The sequence below is a fragment of the Crotalus tigris genome, unplaced genomic scaffold, assembly GCF_016545835.1.
Source record: "Crotalus tigris isolate CLP2741 ecotype Arizona unplaced genomic scaffold, ASM1654583v1 scf7180000017666.27876245, whole genome shotgun sequence".
NCBI lineage: Eukaryota > Metazoa > Chordata > Lepidosauria > Squamata > Viperidae > Crotalus > Crotalus tigris.
This window is the reverse complement of record NW_024096551.1, coordinates 6,122,543-6,136,832: the sequence shown is the minus strand read 5'-3', so window position 1 is coordinate 6,136,832 and position 14,290 is coordinate 6,122,543. Positions and strand designations below refer to the sequence as shown.

General features: G+C 40.9%; 1 long non-coding RNA gene across 1 annotated transcript; it reads right to left on the bottom strand.

Annotated features, from left to right (window-relative positions):
* Nucleotides 1-9,230: 9,230 nt before the first annotated feature.
* On the bottom strand, nt 9,231-14,064 carry LOC120304941. Its single transcript, XR_005555879.1, has 3 exons — nt 13,956-14,064; nt 12,316-12,418; nt 9,231-11,302 (listed from the first exon to the last, which is right to left on the bottom strand). It is a non-coding gene; the product is annotated as an uncharacterized LOC120304941 (long non-coding RNA).
* Between the last annotated feature and the right edge of the window lie 226 nt (nt 14,065-14,290).

Sequence of the window (14,290 nt, the reverse complement as noted above, 5' to 3'; positions counted from 1 at the left end):
ACTAATTGGAGAATGTGATTTATGACTGTTAGTTAGATGAGGGAATTGTGCTTTGATACTATGTGCTCAGGGGAGAGGAAGTCAGATTTTGGCTTGGACTATGTACGTGCAGATGTGTTGCTACTTGAATAAAGATTCTTTAAAGTAAACAATGCCTTGAAGTTCTTTGAAGAGTTTCATCTGTCAGAACCATGACACCCTACTTGTGTAAAAAAAAAAAAAAAAACCAAAAGCAAACAAACTTCTGGAAGTCTGATCTTTGGACTAGTTAACAAACTTGGTTTGGCTCTGTATAAACTTTGGACTGAATTTTGATATCTCTTCTACATGTTCAAAGCAAAACTAAACAGGTAAGCTTTCTTTCCAAGACTCTGTTTTGATCTATAATACACTCCAATACGCTCATCTGCCTTTATTTACTAAGCCTTGAATAAATTATTGTTATCACCCAGTAACTGTGAATTTAGTTATCCATCAATATTCTCACCTCTGCTCTCTATCCAGATCTCTTGCCCAGCATCCACATCCTAGATGTGCAAAATGATTTTAATTAAAGCTACATCCTTGGACACAATCTGTTTGACTCCTGTCAAAACAAGGCAATATGTTCCATTCTTCAAATTGACCTTCTTCCTTTGCTGTTCTTATCATTTTTCCCTCTAGGCATCTATTGGGCTTCTTCTGTTTATATGGTTAAAAACTCCAGCATTCTAGTAATATCCATTTTCTTTCTCACTTTCTTTATAAAATAATTTGCCTTCATATGTTAACTCTTTTAAAAAGTAACAATCTTGTAGACAGTAAATGAGGGTAGCAACCATGTGTTCCTATAGGTGTTCTCTCTCTCATCCATCTATCTATCAGCTGTCAAAACACAAGTATACCAGCCCCAAGATATCAAGATAAAAAAACCCCAGATGGAATTATAAGTAAATGTGATAAAGCAAAGCTCAGAAAGTAGAAATTGCACTAATCCAAAATCAAGGAACAGGCTTATACTCCTTTCTCCATACTGATGAGATGGTAATCTCATGATACCCACATTTATTAATTCATTTATTAACTTTTTTGGGGGGGAGGGGGAAAAGAAAGAGAAAAAGAGGTATTCACACAGCTTTATGGCATGTCAGTGTTCAACAAATAGAGCTTCTATTGATTCCTGTGGTTTAGGGTCTTTTTATATCTAAATTTACCTTTGGTAAGAACTTTACTTCATCCAGTATTAATAATACATAATACCCCAGATAAGCAAAGTCTGCGATGAGGGTTGCTCGGTTAGGTTTTTCTGTTCCTGATGCTATCCAAATACAGATAGTAGTTTATGAAACCAAAATGGTTGCCATAGAGCAGGGGTGTCAAACTGCTGGCCCATGGGCTGTTTGCATCATATGGAGGCCACACCCATCCCAGCTTCAGCAATGCAAAAAAAGTTGTGATACGTCGTGACACGTCATGTGACGCAGCGAGTTTGATCCCATATCATAGAGTATTTGGAATCTGAAGGGAAAGGCCAAAAATGCATCAGAGCCACATATTGCCAAGAGGTGTGTCACATTTTCTTAACCCCCATCCTATATCCAGAAGTCTAACATCCCCAAAATGAGAGCATACAGTCTCTTCCTCAGTTTCATTTTGATAGTATATGAGAGATCCAGTAAGAACACAGTTGTCCCAAGATATAGAGTCTAAACATTGTAGGAGAATGCCACATTTATCTCTCTTTTGCAGTTGACTTTTTCAAAGGATATAAAATGGATTTTGGTAAATAGCCAACCTATTAGTACCCCATTCTTAGATCTTCCAGTCTTTATCCCACCACAGAAGTTCATTGTTCATAGATTGGTGCAGGAATGGTGCTTACTTTTTTTATGCTGGAGTTCTTAACTGAATGCACAATACTGTATACTATGATGTCTGTGTATAATCTATCACAGGTAATACATTCCAAGGCTGCTGTAAGGACCCACCCCACTTTGCATCTTAAGAAGACAGAACTCTTGGAATAGCTCTTCCAACAGGAATCCTTTATTAAGAGAAAATGGTTGCAGGCATGCTAGACAGGACTTGGGGTTCAAGCTCTCCCATTCAAGGTTTTAAGGGGTTCCCCAGTAGTACCACCCAATCAACCCCCCTTCCAGTGCTAGTGTTTCAAGTATTCCACAATTCCATCCCCTTCTTCTTCCGTCTGGATGGAGACTTCAGATAACTAACATGAAAGGTCAATTACTCTCTCTTTGATATGTTAACAAGCTTAGAGGTCCAATAAACACAATTTCACGTCCTTTGAAGTGTGCTGAAGGAAGTGAGGGGCCATAAGCCCCTTTGCCTTCCCCTTTCTCCCGCTATGGCAGAACCAGAGAAGGCAGAATTGGGGAGTTTCTATGTTGATAATTAAGATGAAATCTCATTGGATCTGACATCCGGCCCCTTTAACAATAAGAGGATTCCACCGAAAGAAAACACAAGTATAAAATTTAGTTAGGCTTGTTAGGATACCCTGTGTGAAACTTCTTCAATAGCTTCGGGGCTCTGACGTGACGTTTATGGACCCACTCATTTTGTGAGGCAGGGAGGTGTTTCCAGGCAACTAGGTACTGAGTTGTTCCATGATATCTCCTAGAGTCCAGGATCTCTTTTATTTCGAAGTGTTGTTCCCCCTCCACCATGATTGGAGGTGGTGGGGGGGGTATTTTTGGCCGTAGAGGTGACTGATGCTCTCTTTTCAGCAAGCTGCAATGAAAAATTGGGTGTATTTGCCTGAGGTTTTTGGGTAATTCTAATTCTACTGTTACTGGATTTATGATCCTTTTAATTGGAAAATGTCCTATATATTTTGGTCCAAGTTTTTTACAGGGCTGTAGGGACTTTAGGTATTTTGTAGATAAGTACACCATTTCTCCTATAATGAATGGTGTAGGCTCAACCCTTTTTTTATCGGCTTTTGCTTTGTATGCCCGCCTAGCTTCATCTAGTGATTTTCTGACTATTGGCCAGGTGTTTTGTAGGTTTTCCATCCATTCTTTCAGTGAAGGGATCGTTGGTTCTTTTGGGGTTAACTCTGGCATAGGGTTGAAACTTTGGCCGTTGGCTATTTGAAAAGTAGTGTAGCCTGTGCTGGAGTGGACTGCATTATTGTAGGCAACTTCTGCAAAAGGAAGTAAGTCCGTCCAATCACTCTGTTGGAAATTTAAAAAACATCTCAAAGATTGCTCAAGTACCGACTGGCAGCGTTCCGCTTGTCCATCTGTCTGAGGGTGATGGCTAGATGTCAGTCCCTGAGTGGTCCCTAAGAGGGATAAAAATTCCTTCCAAAATGCAGACATAAATTGCACTCCCCTAGCAGAGATGATGCGTTGGGGTGCCCCGTGCAATCTGTAAATGTGCTGGATGAAAAGTTTTGCTAAGGCCTTTGCAGTGGGAATTTTTGGGCAAGGGATAAAGTGCACCTGTTTGGAAAATAGGTCCGTGACTGTCCAGATAACAGTATTCCCATTGCTTTCAGGCAATTCCACTATAAAATCCATGGCTATTTCCCTCCAGGGGTCTGAGGGACTTGCCACTGGTTGTAACAGCCCTGGAGATTTCCCTTGCAACCTCTTTGCTGATGCACAGGTTGGGCAGCTGGCAACATAACTTTCTATGTCCTTTTTTATTGATGGCCACCAAAATTGCCGTTTAATTAAGTGTAAAGTTTTTACAAATCCAAAATGCCCTGCTGATTTTGTGTCCTGGCAAAGTTGCATGAAAGTTAGTCTTTGAGGTGTTGGTATATATAACTTTTCCCCTACCAAGGCAATCGTCTCTCATTGTGCACACATGTTTGTTTTTCTGAGAACAATAATCTGTTTCAAATCTTTTTCTGAATTCAAAATCCCAGTTTGGTGTCCAGTTGTGGTTTTTATTTTGGCTTGGGTTCTTGTGGTTACTGGCGCTGCCAGTTGTGACTCTGCCATTATTGGTCTAGAGTCTGTGGTTCGTGCGCTGTTATATTGGGGCATGCGAGATAGTGCATCTGCCAGGAAGTTCTTTCTTCCTGGTAATGTTTGAGCTTAAATTGGAATTGGTGAAAATGCTGGGACCAGCGGACTTGTTTGGGATTGAGTTTCCTGGAAGTTTTCAGGGCTTCTAAATTTTTGTGATCAGTCCACACCTGGAAGGGGATTTTGTTGCCTTCCAGGAAATGTCGCCACGTGAGTAATGCCCAACGTATCCCATAAGCCTCCTTCTCCCCTACGGGCCAGCGCTGTTCTGTTTCCGTGAGTTTCTTAGATGTATATGCACAGGGTTGCAATACTGCATCATCATTTTCTTGTAATAGCACAGCCCCCACTGCCACATCACTTGCATCTGCCTGTATTATGAAGGGTTTGTCCATGTCGGGGTGCCTTAGTACTGGTTCGGCAGAAAAAAGTCTCTTTAGTCTCTCAAACGCTGCTTGGCACTCCATTGTCCATTTTAGTGGCTGGCTAGGTTTACTGAGGATGTTCCCTTCATTTTTTAGTAAGTTAGTGAGGGGCAAGGCTATCTGTGCAATGAGGGATGAATGGGCGTAAAAATTTGGCAAGCCCAGGAAACTTTGTAGTTGCGTTCTTGTGCGGGGTGGTGCCCAATCTAATACTGCTTTGACCTTCTCTGGGTCCATTTCAATGCCCTGGGGGGATATGCGATAACCTAGGTAGTCTATCCTTTCCTGGTGGAATTCGCATTTTGAGAGTTTGGCATATAGGTGAGCGGCTCGCAGCTTCTTTAAAACCGCTCTGACAAGTTTGACGTGTTCTTCTTTTGTGTCGGTAAAGATAAGAATGTCGTCCAAGTAAACAAGGACCCCCTTAAACAGGTGCTCCCTTAGAACGTCATTGATTAATTGCATAAAGACTGCAGGGCCCCCTTGTAATCCAAATGGCAAGACTTTGAATTGCTAGCACCCCATGGGGCAGTTAAATGCAGTCTTCCATTCGTCCTTCCTTACTTCCTGATCCTTACTCGATAGAAGCTTCCTTTAAGTCAGTTTAGAAAAGTTCCCTTTCGATAGTTGAACAGCATGTCTTTCATGAGGGGCCAGCGGAGTATCGGTTGCTTTCACTGATTGTTTCAAGGGCCCTATAATCACAGCATAACGTAAAGATCCATCCTTCTTCTCTCTAAAAAGGACCGGGGCAGCCACTTTAGGCTTAGCTGGTTCAATGAAACCTCTCTCCAGGTTTTTTTTTATAAATCTTTCCATTTCCTCCTTCTCCTTTGGGCTCATGGAGTATAATCTGGGCTTCGGGAGTTTTGCCCCAGGCTTGAATTCAATGGTACAGTCTGTGGGTCGGTGGGGGGGCAGCTCATTCGCCCTCTCCTCACTGAAGACTTCAGCAAGGTCCCTATATTCCTCTGGTATTTCTGTTAATCTTTTTTTCTCTCCTATGGATGCTTTTTCTATTCTTGATTCTGGTAGCCTCCCTTGGGGTTTTAAGTCCATAGGGTCCCCCTTCGGGAATTTGATTTCTGTCGTCCTCCAATTTACCCAGGGGTTCCATTTTTTCAACCATTCCATCCCTAGAATCCTTGGGCATTCCATACCTGGGGTCACCACAAACGTTAAGTCCTCTTCATGGTTGCCCAGGGAGAGATGTATTGGCAAAGTGGCTAGGGTAGCTGTCACCCCCCCTGCTATGGATCCATCTAGCTGGCCAAATGAGATTGGTTGTTCCAGTCTCCTGGATGGGATGCCCAGATTCCCCACTAGTGTTGGGCTAATGAGGCGGCGGGTACAGCCAGAGTCTATTAAGGCTTTCACCTTCACAGCTTCGGGCATGGGGGGGATTAATATAGTCACTGTTTTGAAGATGGGTGTGATGCATCCACTTACCACGGGTTCGCCCTCCGAGCTGTCATCTGAGGCATCCACCGGCCCTGTGGTGTAGGCTGGAGTTCTTTCTCCTTGGTGAGCAGAAGTGGGGGGTTCTGCAATTTCCATCATTCTCATGGCCGTTTCTTTGGCTTAGCCGAATACTTTCCGGGTTTTTGTTATTGGGGATCTGTCTGGGTTGTGCTGGGGGGCCTTTGAGCGGCATTCTACAGCTCGATGCCCTTCTCTTCCGCACTTGAAACACCCCATTTTCTTCTTGGCTGTATCCGATGATTTCACCGGTTGGTGTGTCAGCTCAGGCGGGGGGCGGCTCCATTGTTTTCCTCGGCGGTGCCTCTTCAATATGTCGATCTCTGCTTCCTCTGCCAAGACGTACCATTCCTCAAGTCGATGTGGGTCCCCTCGGGGCAGGCAAGCATCATATAGATCATAGTTTAGTCCGTCTTTGAAATGGCCAAGGAGTGTCTTCTGGCCAATTCAGTTTGCTGGCAATGGCCCGGAATTCTTGTGTATACTCAGCCACTGGGCGTTTGCCCTGCCTCATCGTTGTTATTCTTTCACGGGCTTTGCGATCAGCCAGGGGGTCTTCAAATCGTCTTCTCAAAGAGGACATGAAACGGTTGAAGTTACTGAGTTCTGGGGCATTGGAGTCATGCAAGTTCACTACCCAATCTGCAGCTGGTCCATCCAGGGCAGATTGCACGATCCGGATGCGGGCTTTGTCGCTGGGAATGTCCTGCCCATATTCCTCCATGTAGCTGAGGACTTGGGTTAGGAAAAACCCCAAGCGTGTTGGCTCCCCTTTGAATTTCACTTCCAACGGTGGACGTCTTGGAATGGATCGGTGCCTCTGTTGTGGGTGGTAGTGCCTTCCGTCCAGATTGCCATCTGTGGTCCGGTAGGGGGTGGGAGCTCCTGGATCAGTAGATGTCCCTGGGGTTGCAGGTTCCACGTCCCCCTCGGTGTCTCTCCCTTTGCGGCTCCAGGAACTGGGGCAGCCGTAGGGTTCAGTATTCTCCTCTCCTAGGGAGCTGAGAGTTCTCTTCATCAGGTCAATAGCTTTCTCTAGGATCCAGTCTGAGTACGGTGCCCAGCTTTCTCCCTCTTCACTTGCGTGCAGGGATTTCTCCATCTCCTGCTTCCATTCTGGTTGCTTGGTCCCCCGTCTCAGGGTCACCTTTCTTGATTCCTTTCCCCACTCACTTTTCTTTCCAACGCCCATCGACCAGCGAGGCTTGTGGTCCTGTGTCTCCACCACTTCTTCTCCTGAGGAATCTGGCCTCTCGGATCCCAACATCTGGCAAGGTTCCAACTGGGTCAGCGGCTCTCTTTCCAGGGAGTTTTCCCCCTCTCTTTGCTCCATTGTCTGACATGGTAAATTTTTTGCAAAATCCCCCGGCAAGGGTCTTCCTTCCAGGTGGATTAATTTTGCAAGTCCTGTCTAATGTAAGGACCCACCCCACTTTGCATCTTAAGAAGACAGAACTCTTGGAATAATTCTTCCAACAGGAATCCTTTATTAAGAGAAAATGGTTGCAGGCATGCTAGACAGGACTTGGGGTTCAAGCTCTCCCATTCAAGGTTTTAAGGGGTTCCCCAGTAGTCCCACCCAATCAACCCCCCTTCCAGTGATAGTTTCAAGTATCACAATTCCATCCCCTTTCTTCTTCCGTCTGGATGGAGACTTCAGATAACTACATGAAAGGCAATTACTCTTCTTTGATATGTTAAAGCTTAGAGGCCACAATAAACACACATTCAGTCCTTTGAAGTGTGCTGAAGGAAGTGAGGGCCATAAAGCCCCTTTGCTCTCCCCCTTTTCTCCCTCTTATGGCAGAATCCAGAGAAGGCAGAATTGGGAGTTTCTATGTTTGATAATTAAAGATGAAATATAATTGGATTCTGACACTAGGCTTTTCTGCCTTTCTTTTCGTTTCTGACAATTCTGAAAAACTTGTTCTTTTAGGCACTTCTTTTTCTGCAGTTTAGCCTTTCTAGCACAATCTCTACAGATTGTGGCAAATGACTTGTAACCATCTTTGGTTATATGCTCCTCATTATTCCCTATAAATAATCCTTATATTTTTATCATTTAGAAATCTCTGTCTATATTCACATAGGATATGACTCGTTTTTATATGACTCCATTTTTTCGTAGTAGGGACTGCTTGTGATTGTGTCTTCATTGTTATGTTTTACAGAATCTCTGATCTTTCTTGCACTTTTTCTAGATTCCAAGCCAATGGTTCTGATCATTCTTCTGTCTCAGTTCACCAAAATCAGCTGTTGTGAACTCCAATGCACAAGTCTGAATCCTCTGTTGTTTCTTCTCTTGATATCATGAATTCAGGGATAACATCATTTTCTCTCAGTTTCCAATCACCTTCACTGGTTCAACAAATTTCTTCTTCTTGGATTAAGGATTAAGTTCAGAATAGCAGACATTTTTGTTCATTCTTCCATCTTAAAACAAATAAAGTTGTCAGCAAGAGTAGAAAGGAGTTTGTTGGATTCATGCTAATCCACATTTTGTTTAATTAAAACACATGAATATTTATTTATTATAAAATTTGGAGACCGCCATTTCACTCACAAAGCAACTCAGTGGAGAAGCATGTTGACAGAAAAAAGCATGTTGATAAGAAAATTCCATTTCCTGTTATATTTCAAGAAGTGAACACCTTAGATATACCTGGTCTTCTGGTTTGTTTTATAGTTAGCTCTTTCCAAGGCAGTATTCCAAAGCATTTCCAAATGCCTTGATATAGTGCTTGAATACAAAACATTTTCAGAAAACAACAAAATTTAGATGGCCCTTCCAGTTACAGCAAATGCTGGCTTCGCAGTTTTAAAATAATAAATATCAGAACTCAGATGAGAGCAAATGTCTAGGAAAATTCATGTCTCCAAGAAACAAAAGGGAGAATACTGATTGAAGATAATTTTTAGTTTCAGTTTATAATAATTTATGCTCTTTTAGAGAACATCAACAAAGATGATTAGGGGACTGGAGGCTAAAATATATGAAGAACAGTTGCAGGAATTGGGTATGTCTACTTTAAAAAAAATAAAAATTAGGGATGACAAGATAGCAGTGTTCCAAAATCTAAGGGGCTGTCACAAAGAAGAAGGAGTCAAGATATTCTCCAAAGCACCTGAAGACAGGACAAGAAGCAATGGATGGAAACCAATCAAGGAGAGAACCAACTAGAATTTAGGAGAAATTTCCTGACAGTTAGAACAATTAATCAGTGAAAAGGCTTGCCTCCAGAAGTTGTGGATGCTCCAACACTGGAGATTTTTAAAGAAGAGATTGGACACCATTTGTCTGAAATGGTATAGGGTCTCCTGTTTGAGTCATGGGTTGGACTAGAAGACTTCCAAGGTCCCTTCTAATTCCTTTATTCTATTATTCCCCTCTACATGAAAAAACGCCTTGTATGTCCATTATCAATGCCAAATGCTTCCTGCTATTTGTTTTTCTTCACAAATAAGAAACATCGAACCAAGAAAGCCACATTGGATGATGATTATTGATTGTTGGGAATAAATATAGGAAAGAAAAGCTTTATACCATATGTAAATATATACAAAAAGTATTTTTTACAAGAAAAGAAGAGAGAACCATCCAGGGAAGACCATCTTCTCTTTTCTTATCCCCAGATTCGACCACAATTAGGTTCAACATTACCTTCTTCCCATTACTTCATAAATAACCTGAAGCAAGGGGGGGGGAGGGTTGCAGCAGAATCCTCTTATCAGTTTACATTTATACTGTTATGCCAGATGCAAAATCATGTGTATTCAAATATTCATAAGCAGGCAAGGTCAGGACAAAGAAATGATTTTATTGCCTTTTCCCCAGTCAGTCATTGCAGTGTCAAATACTGCACTGATAATAGGCAGCAGCCTTGCCCCTGACTTATCTACTTCTTCCTGAAGTTATTTATCTGTATAATAACTGTTAATCCCATGAAACATTGGGGGGATTCAGTTTAATCTGGAAGTTGCTAAGTATAAAAAGAATGATTCATTGTATTTCTAAATTAAGCTTCAGTGAATGCACATTTTAAAAAGGAAGGGGGAACTTTTCCAGAAATCCACACTGGTGCCCAGTGAGAATCACTTTTTCAGCTTTCATTCCATGGAATAACTAGGGTTATAACTAGAATAAAATGGGATGACTTCATTCAGCTTCCTTTCTTTGTATACTTTTATAAGCTTTTTTGCAGAAAACCTTTGAATAAAAGAAACCCCAAAAGTTATTCAATTCGATGAGAATTCTTGGAGTGAGAAGCTAAACAAAGTGCAAGTCACAATAAAGCATACTTGTTCTGCAAAATGTTTTTAACAATTAAGCAAAAGCCTATACTGGTATAAGGTTTACCAGTAAGATAACTGCAATGAGATAGATCCAAAGCTGAATGCTACAACTGGATAGAAAACTTGTGCAGGAAAAAGAGAAAACAGCACTGTATCCTAGATATATAGTTATATGGGTCTGTATGTTTTAAAAATGCAAACAATGCAAAATGTGTGTGCACTTTAAAATGCAAACTGTGATCAGATTGTTATCTGGGTCATTTGTTTCTTGCCAGAGAATGTGGGTTTTTTTTATGGCTCTGTACAATTTCCAGGCACTAAAAACTAAAATGGTTTCTGCTAAGTCCTTTGATCGTGGGCGAATGATGAAGACTCATTGTGCAGTTAATAGCTCTTTATTCGTTTAACAGCAAAACCACAACAACGAGCAGCAGCACGCAGGCCTCTCTTTATCTGCCTAGAGCCCCGGACACAATGGCAACAATTAGCGGAGCGCTTTCACGCCTTGTGCATGCGCGCAAGGCTGGCGCCTCTCAGTCTGGTCCCGGGCAGCTTTTGGAATGTTATGTCCTGAGCTTTTGCAGGCTCAGGACACAACAGTTTCGTTATAGAATTACCCTCTGTTTAACCCAGAAGGAAATTTTCCCTAAAAGAAACTTTCCAAAATTTCACAAGATCTTGTCAAAAATGCCAATATCGTGGAAGATTTTATTATCTCGTGAGATATGGGTGCTTTTGCCAATGTCCAATTATATGTTTCCCAAACAAATTCTATTTTACAGAAGAAGTTATCTAGCTTTCAGACTAGCATTATGTGAATGCTAACATAAAGCATATTGAAACAATATATTGAAAGGACAATTAAAACAAATAGTTTCAAATTCAATGAACCAATTTTCAAAGGAACAATATTGCCTTACAATTTCTGTGGCTGCTGCCATTAGCAAAGTTTCCCACAAACAACTTATGACAAAAATGTGATGAAAATAAATAAGGATCTCAAGTCCTACCACACTCTGGCACAGAGCAAATTTAGATTTAATGCTGTCCATCGCTGTATTCCTGTTAATATCCTGTGATATCAATCCTCCTTAGGCAAACCAATTATTTGTGGTTCAGTTGCAACTGAAATCACAGAATGTTGATTTAATTGTTTGTGATGATGAAGCCCTGCAACTTTCTCATTCACAGGAATTCTTGCTTAATCCTATTCCCACATACTGGGTTTGGAGATCTCTTGTAACTTTCATATGTAGTCTTATCAACAAACCTTATTTTAATCCTTTTGTAAAACTTTTAGTCAATTTTACGATGCTGAAAATGAAAACAAGAATCTACACCCCTTCAGGTTTCACCTTGAATCCCAGTCTTTTGGTCAGAAGCATCTGCATTGCTAGCCACAATGATACCAATATGACAAAATTTGCATCATGATGTTTCAATGCAATCTCCAGCTCTTCTCTGTATTTGCAGACAATGTCACAACATATGATTATAATGATGCACATTTTATCATTGATGCTCTGGGCTCAAGTGAATCATCTCGCCATTCCTCCCCCCACACATATACAGAGTCTTTACACTGCACCTACAACAATTATAGTAGTTGAAAATAATACGTGACAGCAAAATGCTGCCACCGTCTAGCATTCAGTGAGAATTTCTAGGCAAGAAGAATGGTGTCTCAAACCCACCAGTTTTTCCACATAATGATACATAATCTCAAGTTATACCTTGAGCAGTGTTTTTGGTAGTACAAGTTATCCTAGACTTAGGACCACAATTTGGACTGGAATTACAGTTGCTAAATAATGCAGCTGTAAATGCACATTATTTAACAATTGGAATCCTGGTAATTCCTTTGCTGTTGTTAAGCAAATTTTACCGGAAGTTAGCTGAGGACTTGCATCAATCCAAGTTATTTCCAGCTTGGTCACTCCCAGCCATAAGCTTCAGTAAGGTATTGGACTATCTCTATCTCCCTCGTCCTGTCCACCTATCTCCACTACTCTGTCATTCCTGGCTTTTTGGCTGCTCTGCATCCAGTCTTTCGAGTTGCTTGCCATGCCCCAAGAGCTGCAGCTGCCCAGCCCAGGCCCAGTCACCCTTGTGACTCTGCAGTCCAAGACCTCTACTACCTTGTGCTGTGCCACTCCAGCTCACTTTCACCAACTTCTTGCTCCCACTGCTGATGAGGCATGCCTGGCTTGGGTGCTGGATCGAACTGGGGCTGGCTTCACACTGTTAAAAAAAAAAGAGAGTCAAAAACGGCTCCTAAGCTACAACATACCAGAATGCTCCTTTGCAAACACTCACAGGAGAGGCTGGGTTTGTCTTTGCACTGTGAGCAAAGGGGGAAAGCTAAAGCAGCTTTTTTTTTTTCAAAAGTTCCAACTTTAGAATTGCGTATTATTGAGCTTCTAGTATTACAGTCATATTCTGCCTTCTAATGTTATTGTTGGCTGTTTGGGCAATTAGCAGTGTCCTAATTGGCTGGTGCATTTTGCTCATGAATTATCCTTAGAGAGAAAGAAGTCTTTTCTCATCAGCCAAAAACAATACTACAAACTGTAGTAGAAAGTTTGTGACAAAGAAGGACACTGTAACATACCAACTATCAAGATTGGGATAATTTACAATATCTTACACTTCCAAAGTTTTCATGAATTCTTAAAGAGTCACTCCAATTATTAGCATGAAATACCCTCTAATGGTCAACTCTGGTCTGTTTGGTTTACCATTTAAAGAATCACATCTAATGTATTATGCAAACATTGGCATCTTTAAGACATCTATTTAATGCCCCAAAATGTCCTAATCATGAAATATATGAGAACCCGTTAATCTTGTGAGGCCATATGCAGCTTCAAGATGTGTAAGATGTAAATTAATGCCCTATACACTCAGTAAAATAAATGGATTTGCAGTTTTTTTAATGTAAAAAAGTTCAATGTGGCACTGAGCCCAGAATGGTAGAAGAAATTTAACATGTTAAAGGTGAACTTGTAGTACAGCATTGCCCTCCGAGAAATTATGCTTTCTGCAGAAAAGAATATAAATCAAGACAAGAAGTTGAAGGAGAAAACACATTTTCTAAGTGTTGGAGGAAAGAATTGCTTCTGATTTTGAACAAGGACCACTGTTATTATTTTCTGTTACAAGTGCCACATCACACAAAAAAAATCCATGGATTGAGCGTTGGGGACCCCTGCTTTAAACTATCATAAATCTGTTTTGGCAGTATAATAAAATATAGCCATAGTATAGGAAGGAGGCCTTGCTTCCCAAGGCAGAAGGTCAAAAGAGGTGCTATGAGTGATGCTGTGGCCTGTTGAAGAGGAGCAGCCATAGAAATATGCACATTCATTTAGCCTGGCTGTTTGTAATCATATGTTGAGCCCTTCCCTTATCTAGAATATGCCCATGTGCTGAGCACCATTCTTATCTTGGCAAGCAGAACTGTCCTGTTATTTCTTCTTCTTTTTTAAAAAAAAATTATATTATGAAACCAATGAAATGTCTACTAATGGGAGTAATTCACTCGGTTTGTTGTAGCAAGACAGATCTTTGGCAATAAGGGATTTGAAAATTTTTATTTATACCCAGTTTTTAAAAATTAGATTATCTTTCAGTGCCAATTGTTCATTGCCTTTTTTAAAAAAAATTCATTATTTGATGAATATCAATCAGTCAAGTTACACAGTCTAGTTTAGTTGCAAGGCATTTTTTATTTTATTTTATTTGTATCCTGCATTTATTAGTTTTATAAATAACTCACCTTCACTCTCCTACTTTCCTGCAACAACAGCCCTGGGAGGTTGGTTGGGCTGAGAGAAAATGCCTGGCTCAGGATTATCCATCTGGCTTTCATTATGTCTTTCTCTCTGAATTTTGCATACATATATACACAATAAAAAGCCATATAAATAAATATTGCATACAATAAAAAGCCATATAAATAATGGCTGAAGAGTGGTTAGTGTGGCCATGCCCTCCAACTGAGGATATCTTCTGTCTACAAGGCTCTCTGTTTCAAATCTGATTTAAATCCTAAAAAGACAGTAGTGAGGCAAAGAACCTGAAGTTGTCAACTAAAAGATCAGTAGCAGACCA